A 10,256-nucleotide genomic window follows, 5' to 3' on the forward strand; every position below is an offset into this window, starting at 1 on the left:
AACTCTGTACTTTCATCTGTTCTCCTCATCATCTTGAATATCCCGTTTCAAACTGAAGTTCAATGAACTTGAGTTGGATGTTCAAGAATTCAGGTGTTATAGGAATTCCAAATTCCACTTCTAGATTCATGGTGTTTCAACCATTGTTTTATGTAAAAACCTTTCATTACATACTAGCATGTGAAATGAAATATAGTTAGAATGTGTTACACACAACCAACTAAACTTTATATTTGTAACAGAGTAGTTACTATCTAATGCTCCCACTACAATAAAGCTTTACATAATTTTTTATATTCTTTGGTTTTATCATTGTTAATTATCAGTAACTTGCTTACTTGACTTATAGTCATTATTTCTAGTACAATTTAACTAGAAAAATATAGTGATTTTAATAATCATGCTTCATTAAAGTAGCATTTAAGAGATACAAATACTTTTGTAATCTTTTATGATTATTAAATTGTTTCACTAAATGACTTCGTGGAAAATTTTCAATTTATTCACCGAACCACTTGTGAATCCCAACTTTTAAGTCTTTGATGTTGTACAATCAAACATGTACAGATTATAACAAGGGTTAAAATTATAGAAATAATAAAGACAATAATGATTACTCATTATATATATAATCTTATCTAATATGATTATATTCCATTTCTAAAATACTAATTTTTCTTAACATTCTAGTTGTATGTGAGTTGGGTTTGAATTCCAAGTTCACATGAAAATTACTTGAATTCCAAATTTGAGTTTAGAATTCCATTTGATCTGATCAAACAAGTCTTTAAGTGACTTTACTTTGAATGTTTCATGAAAAATTCTAGAAACTTTCTTTGCATTCAACAAAATTAAACATATCTTAAATAAATGTCAATCAATATTGACTTATTATTTTTTATCTCTTTTAGCTTTGAACATTAAAATGTTCAACATACATCTCTATGTATTAGTTAAACAATTATGTGATTTTTGAGCCTTTATTAGAGAAAGGTCTTTTGGTTAACTTTAATTAATAGACTATATAAACAGGGTGAGAACCAATGAATGATTCTAATAAAAGATTGTCTTTTTTTTTTTTTGTCTAATTAATTACAAGCCAATCTAAAAAAATAATTCACATATATGTTTCACTTAATTGTTGTTGGAATAATATGTCTTATTTATTAAATCTATGATTTGCACAATAATGAATAATTCATAATTATCATTTATACTCATTAATGAAATATGTGGATCAAATATATTTCAAAAATAACAACTGAATTTATTATTCAAAAGAAATATTTAACTTGTTCACTCATCAAATAAAGGAATCTAAAATATAGTTTCTAGAAAAAATTCTAGAATTAATTTAAAGAATTATACTTAATAGAAAGTTGAAAATAAAAAACTGAATTCCATGTCAGTTTTTTCTTGGTCTACCAATCTGCAATCATTTTCTTGTTTCTCTTTCGCATTTCTTTCTTTTCTTGAATAATGCGTTCCTGAAAACAAGATAAAAAAAATATGGTTTGTGGCATACAAATTTGAATCAACTATTAAAATTTATTAAAAGGAGATGAACAAATCACATTTACCCTTTCTTCTTGCAAACTTCTCAAGTGATCAAAAGAGTCTCTTGTGATCTTTTTCCATATCTCGTATGTAGATTTAAGATTTACATATCCCGATTTAATATCGCCAGGAATAGTCTTTAGTATGCAATGATGAGCCAAATAATCAAATCTCATTCAATCCGTATTTTTTTTATGATCATCATAATCAGATAAAGTTGATGGCTCATCTGGAAGCACATCAATGATTGCATCATACACTTTTAGTTTACTCAGAACTATATGTATGCTTATGTACCAATCATCAAGATTGTTGAAGTCTAAATGAAAAGTTACTTAGGTAGTCGTCATAAGGATTCATTGGTTCTTTTATTAGGAATAAGAGAATTAACTGTTGTTGCTGGAAATAAATAAATAAAATCTAATGAATTAAAACATATAATAAATATCAGATTTTATTTGGAAAAGTAAACATGATGCATGAATACAACATATAAGAACACATAAAAAATTATAAACTAATCCACGATAAATTAATTTAAAAATTAATGGACCAACCTTGGGGTAGGTCAGAATAACTCCAAATTAATTTTGAGACGAATCTAAATTTCATGCGTGAAAACTGAAAAATGCCTTTTTCTCTTTTGACTTATGAACTACCACTAGTTTGGTCAAGATGTACTAGTCGTGCTCGAAAGCCTAGATACACCTTCAAAGTGTAACCCATTATTTCAAGCAATGACTTAACTCAAGAGTGTGCCTTAGGGTCAGTTAAACTTGAAATACATCACTAATTATATTCTCATAAGAGAAGTCAACCTTGAGATAAAATAAACATATTCAGAAGTATTTCCTTAGGGAGGCTGCAAACGGAGGCAACATAAGGCCCTTCCTATGCCTCTCAGTGTTCAACCAATAATGGAGACCATGAGACTTATTGTTAGGAAACTTATACATGATCTTTATTTATTTTTATGTAGATCTAATATTAAACAAATTAATATGAGATAACCTATAACATGTTTCTAAAATTGAATTCAAAGAGAAATAATGATAAGAATACTTACATTATACGCAGCGGAATGAATGAGTCATTCCTTTAGTTTCTCTAACCTTTGTATCCTTTATGTCGCAGAGTATTACCAAGAAACTGAACCAATCTTCAATTTTCTTCACAACCTTCCAAAGTATCCTTAGAATCACCTAGACTAGAGTGGACAATTCTCAACACATGAGATAGATACAGAGAGAAGAAGAGAAAGAATAATGAGGCTTACAAAAGGACTTATGTTTAGAGAGAATCTAAAACCTATCAGAAACATGTGTTTCATAAATCTAACTTCTATTTTTAACTCTCACTTAACATTCCTTTTATAGACTCAATTAGGTCATTTATTTAATTAAAAAATAAATAAAATAATAGCCAATTAACAGCCCTAAGTCGAAATTATCATGGGCTTTAGGCCCGTGAAATTTCCCATTTGATTATAAGCCCGTTGGACTTAAAATCAAGGCCTATATTATTTTCTATTGATTTAATTAATTAAATAATTATTTAAATCCTTTATCAAATTAATTATTTATAATTTTAACCTTGATTTAAAATTATTTATTAATTTAGATACCAATTTATCTTAATTAATAAATCTGCCCCAATTTCTCTTTTCTTCTCAAAATTACATAACTCTATGAAACTATCCAAAATTGACCTTGTCAACTTTGATGATTCTAATTGATAATTAAATCAATTAATTGAGACTATCTAGATGATTTTATCCAAAATACAGTGGGGACCATGGGCCTATGAAATCAAGCTCCAATAAGTTATCATAAATCTATGAAATAAATTTACTAACTTATTAATTCCTCGTGACTCCACTAAAGACTCGAAATTGCACTCTTGAATTCATAGAACGCTCTATAAAAAATATAGATATGTCATTAATTATCCATTGTTACTACCATAATTGTCACTCAATCCTCTATAGATAGTCAACAATGAGATGGGACTAAAATACCATTTTACCCCTCATTATATTTTATCCTTAAAACACTTAGTTCCTTGCAAATGATATTTTTCAGTAACTAATATTAATTACTGAAATGAGATCTCTATCATTTAGCACCTTGAACAAAACTAAACTGAAACCATCATTTCACATCTTCATCAAAAGCTATAGATGTTCAAATCTATGATTAACACTCCCACTCAATTATACTACAGAGTTCCCAAGATGTAAGTATGGGCTAGTCCGTAGGGTAAGCTGGTAACGAACAAGTCAAAGAACTCAAATAATACAATCATAGAATACTAACCACTAAGAATTAAGATTGAATTGACCTATGGTCAACTATATGATATGACTAGAATAGATAATAACGGTATGTATACTTATCCTATCAGCTGTCAATATCGGTCCAGTCCGATGTAACAAATACATCTGATCTTATCTACTTTGCTAATGTTCTGGAAAGAACACAACACTATAATGTGTAAGTAGATCATATCGTAGATTGGCAAGTCACTGTAAATCCTGTGCACTGACTAATCTCAGGACTAACTTATTTTTGAACATATAATAATATTTATATTCCACTATGATTACGTCACTATAAATACGATTAGTTATATGCTCGGGATTTTATAGAAGTTTATATTAAACAAATAATCATGAAAATAAAACATGTGAGCAAAGTGATTGACCAAGTCAAAAAATGATTTCTATTCTTTTATTGATAATAAATGAGATTACAAAGAAATTGAGTTTTAATTAGGGCATAAAACCCTAACACTTATTGTCATAACTCTTTCTTCCACTCACTATTTTGGAAAAGTGTGTTTTTTCACAAAACCAATATTTTTAATTTAGTTGTAAAAATAAATTCAATTATTTTTACCAAATGATATTCTAATAATTACTGATCCAATTAAGCAAAATAAAACAAAATTGTGCCATTAATTCTAATTCTAATTCTAATTTTGCTTTAATGAAGAGAATATCATTTTTATTTTAATAAAACATTTTTCATTAAAACAAAAAATTAAACAACTTTAATTTTGATTTACCATCTTAACTAATTAAGACTAAATTTATTATTATATGATTTATCATATATAAGCATATAACAAAATATAGGACGTTCCTAATAGCATGTTTCTACACGAATGTAACGCATGCTAATTGCAAACTGTGTGGGTATATGAATGACATGTTATAATGCATGACAAAATATTAAACATTTTAATCACATTCAAACATTTATAATAAATAAATAAAAGCGAGTATGGTAACTTTTGGGTATTTCTAGAAAAAATTACAACACTTGCAAAAAATACATGAAAATGTAACCTAGACTAACTAAGGCCTGATAAAAACACTTTGATCTTGAACCTTGAGATGTAGTCTTGTTGAGCCAATGCCACCCCTTTTCATATCCATTTTGAATTATACAACCTTTTAATTATTTTAAACAAACTTTTAAAATAATTAAACTTTGGGTTTTAACATCCAAAATTTTAAGGCCCAATTTGAATTAGGGTAATTTAATTCAAAAATAAAATTAAGCAATTTTATTTTAATAAATTAAAATTCAAGATAATTTTAATTTTGGACATTTTTAATTAAAACAATTTTAATTATGGAAGATAACAATTAAAACATTTTTAATTAAAGAAAATAATCAACATTATTTCAATTAAAGAAATTTCCAAATTAAAACCACTTTAATTCAATTTCTAATTTTTAATCAAATGAATAATTAAAAATAATTATGGTAACAACACACAAGGGTTTGTTTGAAACGAACAAACAAACCCTAGGTTGTACCAAGGGTGCGGCGGCAGGGAGGCTGGTTTGGTGGAGGAGGAGCGGTTGCCAGTGGCTAAGGTGCATGTTGGCTTGGCTTGGCGCGGCAGGGGTGCGAGGCTACAGGCGCACTAGGTGCGCTAGCTAGGCAGCACGACTGGGCGTGCAGCTGGTGCGTAGGGGCATAGACTGGGCAACAGGCAGGCACGCACGGGCTGGCTGGCGAGACTAGGCTCGGGCTCGGGGCTCGGGCCACAACTGAATTTTATCCATAATTTTTAAAGAAAAATTACAAATTCCTATGCCCCAAAATGGCTTATATATTTCATCTAGAAATTTTAAGAACAATTCCTAAACCCAAAAGCACCATTATAAACAACCTTTAAGAATCTATCATCATGAAAATAAACATCCATCCATTCAAACATGTATCACATATAATATAAAAATGCCTATCCCACACATCAATTAATAATATGTATAGATTAATGACCTGCTCTGGTACCAATTGTTGGAAAAACATTTAGAGCACGCAGCGGAATGGGCATGGTGGGCCCATTGTTTACAACAACAAAAAATTTCATTACTCATATAAACAGTTTATATGAACAAGAAAACAACAAGACAGAAACATTAACATACAATATTATTAATCATGCAACATATATATATATAAATATATACAATACATTTATATATAACATATAAACATGTAAACATACAAGAATATGAATTTTTACCTCTTGAAGCCTATCAAGTGTCATTGAGTCTTTTTGTATATTTATCGATCTTCCTATCTAATGTTTTAAGCACTCAAACCATGATCTTCCGGAGTGTTCTCTATACCACAAGATGTGTGTGGGCACATAGAGAACATGAGTTTGCAATTTTAGGAATCACAAGTATTTCTCAACATATGAGAACTTAGATTATGGTCTGAGAATGGCTAGAATAAAGAAGATGAAGAAGAAACTTTTGTCTAACAAAAAATTCTGAGAACTATTCTGAATTGCGTATTGTGTTGTTTATATGTATGTTACTTGTGTTTCTTCTCTTTATTCTATATCATATATATAGAGAGGTAATTCTATTACCTTATTATTCCTAATGATAATAGTAATATAATAATAATAATATAATGATGATATGATTTGATTTAGGTAAATAACTAACTTACCAAATTTGAAAAAAATTATTTTCAAATTATTAATTAAATAAATAAAATAAAAACAACACTGATACAATATAAGTGCAGTTGGTACACTCATGGCATAGTCTTTGGATTGTGTCATGCGTGTATTGCTATTCCATTTTCAGGGATATTGCATTTTTCTTTTATTTATTTAACAAAAATCAATCTTCCACAAAATGATGTATTAATCTTTTTAAGGAAAAGATGACAACCATATTTCAAACTTTAAAATTTTAAATTCAAAATTCAAAATTGATGATCATCATTATCATCATCTTTTAAAATTCAATAAATCAAAAACTATTTTTGACTTACCAATTTTATTTTCTCCCACTCAAATAAAATAATTAATTTCAAAATTTTTGTTGACGTCGTTTTTCGTCAACGGTGAAAGAAGAGCACGTAAACAATTACTAGTAATGACCAATTAAAAAATAACAACACAAAACACAATTTTTACGTGGTTCAGCAGTTAAATCTGCCTAGTCCACGAGTCTTTGTTATTAAACTCAAGATTATCTCTGAAAATTCTTCAAGTATGAATTCTTCAAAGTTTTCTCTCAAGATTCAGGGATTCGGTCCCTTACAATGGTGCATGACCTCTCTATTTATAGAGATGGTGGCATAATACTATCCCACATATTTTGGGTAGTTACTCTTTTTGTGTAAATAAAATAAATGGCTTTAAATGCCTGCAATCCGATATAAAAGGAAACGTCCTCTGAAGACCAGGGGGCGTATAACTAATCGAATAATATCCCATGATTTTATGGGATTTACAATAATAAATTTAGAACGCGCCCCTTATAAACAACACTTATAGATATTCAAAGTCATTATCATATATCTCCAAGGCCTTAATCTCCCAGGTTTCTCATTAGCTTTCGAGCTAATGACATATCCCGAGGTCACATGGCTTCGAGATCGTATGTACGTCAGGCTCGATATTTAATCCTGGGGCATACTTCGAACTTTACGGGTTCATCCACTGCGAATCCAGCTTTCGAGGTCACATTTAACATGGCTCAAAATCTGGGTATAACATCTTGCCCCCTCAAAAGTATTTGTTCGAATCCTAAGAGAAGGAAACTTTTGAACTACTTTCTTCGGGAACCGTACCGTCATACTCCTGAAAATGGACACACGTCAGTTGGGTATTGCTCACTTTTAGTACTTGAGTACCTTGGAAACATGCCCACGATCTTCTGTCTGCCACCTTTTCGGTACCGTCTTATCAGTAATCCCCATCCGCTGGATCTTGCAAGGATTTCATTCAACGCCCCGGATTAATCCCCTTTTTCCATCTATATATATGAGACCCCGTTCATCATCTTATTTTTTATTTTCATTCATCAGGAGCAACAAAAGAAAAGGACGAAACCAGAGGCCATCCTAGAAAACTTCTATCCCGTGCATGTTCTCTCGACCAAAGAAACAAAGAACTCCCGGTTTGTTCGAGTCCGTGAGCTCTTATCTGCAGCCTCTCCTTCAGTCAACGATCTCTCTGCAATCGCCATTATTGTGTAAGTATGCAATTTTTATTTTCCCTTTTGCCAGTTTTTGTTCTTACTGTTCTTGCTGTGTCTTTGAATGTACTAGTTCATTTTCTTAGCACAAGGCGTTAGGGAATTTTTATCCGATAGGCTCTTATGTTTTTTAGATTTCCATACTGAATTTACATCACTGGTTCACACCCAGTTTTGATGTTTTAAGCAAGATTCCTGTTTCCTGGGTTTTAAAATTTTAAGAGACGTTTCTTATACACCAAGATTTCGGGTAAAAAACTTTGGCTTTGGCTAATGCACGAAACCCAAGGCTGCCTTTTCTGGTTAACCGCCACTCTTTTTCCCCTGATTTTCAGGGTTTTCAAAAAATTATCCACTCTCCTTCCTTTCTCGTGGAACGCACGTCCTGACTCTTTAATAAAGGTCTTAATATATAGCTTGTTTTGTTCCTAAACCCCGAGCACGTCCTTTCGAACTCGTAATTCTTGCATGCATGGCCCTCACCATTTTTTCTTTCTCGCTAGATGTCACAGAATCTGGAAAGACGGTGGGGGTCGTTGCTGGCAATCCCTTACGAGCCAAAAACCCCGAGCCCAGAATCACTGTTCGCCCAGAATCAACGTCGGATAAGGGAGTACGAGATTGCGCGCGAGCAGGAGGATATTCGAGCTCATTATCGCCGTCAGATAGACGAGGTTATAGAGAAGAAGAGGAGAATTCTTCGGGAGGCCCTTTATCCGAAATCCAATTCAGGACCTAGGCCGATTCCCCTCGACCCTGCACTAAAGGTCACTGTCGCATACAATCCAGGAGAGATTCAATTTTCACTAATGGGGGAACCTTCTTCCTCACAGCCGAGGAAAGAAATGTTCGAGGCCGAGCACTATTGGAGCTCGGTTACCTCGACTAGTCAGATAACTGACATCTTGGCCCTCCATGGCCTCAGCTTGTCAGGTTCTTTGAAGTGTCGAGCTCCGAATGACCACGAACGAAGTTGTTTCGCCCCTGGGGGCCGCGATGCCAAGGTGAAATACGTGGCATGGAGCCAGGAACACATGAGGGCGGGGGCACTGTTGCCTTTGAAGTCTTTTTTTAAGGACTTCACGGATTTCGTTGGGTTGGCTCCGTTCCAGCTCAACACCAATTCTTACAGGGTGTTGTCTGCCCTGAGGTTGCTATACCACGAGCTGGCGTGGGAAGGGCCTTCGCCTCAAGAGATTTTATATCTCTTTTGTCTGAAAAGCAACCCCTCCCGAGCTCGGGGAGGAGATGGCTTTTATTATCTTTCGAGCTATCCCAAGGAGAAGAAGGTCTTTGAAGATCTTCCCAATCATCCGCCTGATTTCAAAAGGGCCTTCTTCTGGACAGACGGTTTGTCCCCGTCTCGACACTACTCGTTCAGGCGGATTCGTAAGTATTCCCGTTATCTTTATTTATGTGCTCAAGATTTTAGCTCTTAGATCCGTACTTAGTAGAAATATGTCTTGTCTTTCAGCCAATTTTCAGCGTCCCACTCCTGACGAGACAATGAAGGGACATAAGGAGACCCTGCTCCAACTCCCTCATGGTAGGAGGTCTCTCATGTACCTTTTACATGAGGATAAGCTCCGAAAATGCGGACTTTTGGGGGAGGGCTAGTCTACCTCTGACTGGTCCAATAAAAAGTATGAACTTTGGGAGCAGGTGCCGCTGCCCACAAGCGTCCTCCCTCCAAGGAGAGAGGTGAGGCCCCCACTTCCAGTTCGCATAAGGAGTCCGCCGTTGGGGAACGAGGCTAATGACGAAGCCTCGAGCTCAGACTCGGATGAAGGTAAAGCCCTCCATACTTCGAGAATGTGGTCCCCCACTTTACTAAAGCATAAGCCTAATAGGTTAGTCTCATGCCCACAGGATAGATACCACTTCTACATATGGAGTTGGGTAGACGACTGTGTTCATAGGTTTGACAGTGGGCTCGGGAAGTACGACACCATGTATACTACGGACGAGGTGTGGAACGGGATAGCTGTTCAGTACAGGACCAACGATTATAGGGACCTTTCGAGGTTATCACCCACCTATAGGGAAGGTACTCCCCCTGCTTCTTCTGAAGATGGGGGAATTTCATGGTCCCCGACCTCTAGTTCGGGGAAGAGTTCCAGTTAGGTCTTTTCGTCACTTGGTTTTTTTTTATTTTTTTATTTTCCGAGCTTATTAT

Source organism: Humulus lupulus, chromosome 5 (genome assembly GCF_963169125.1).
Source record: "Humulus lupulus chromosome 5, drHumLupu1.1, whole genome shotgun sequence".
Classification (NCBI taxonomy): Eukaryota; Viridiplantae; Streptophyta; class Magnoliopsida; order Rosales; family Cannabaceae; genus Humulus; species Humulus lupulus.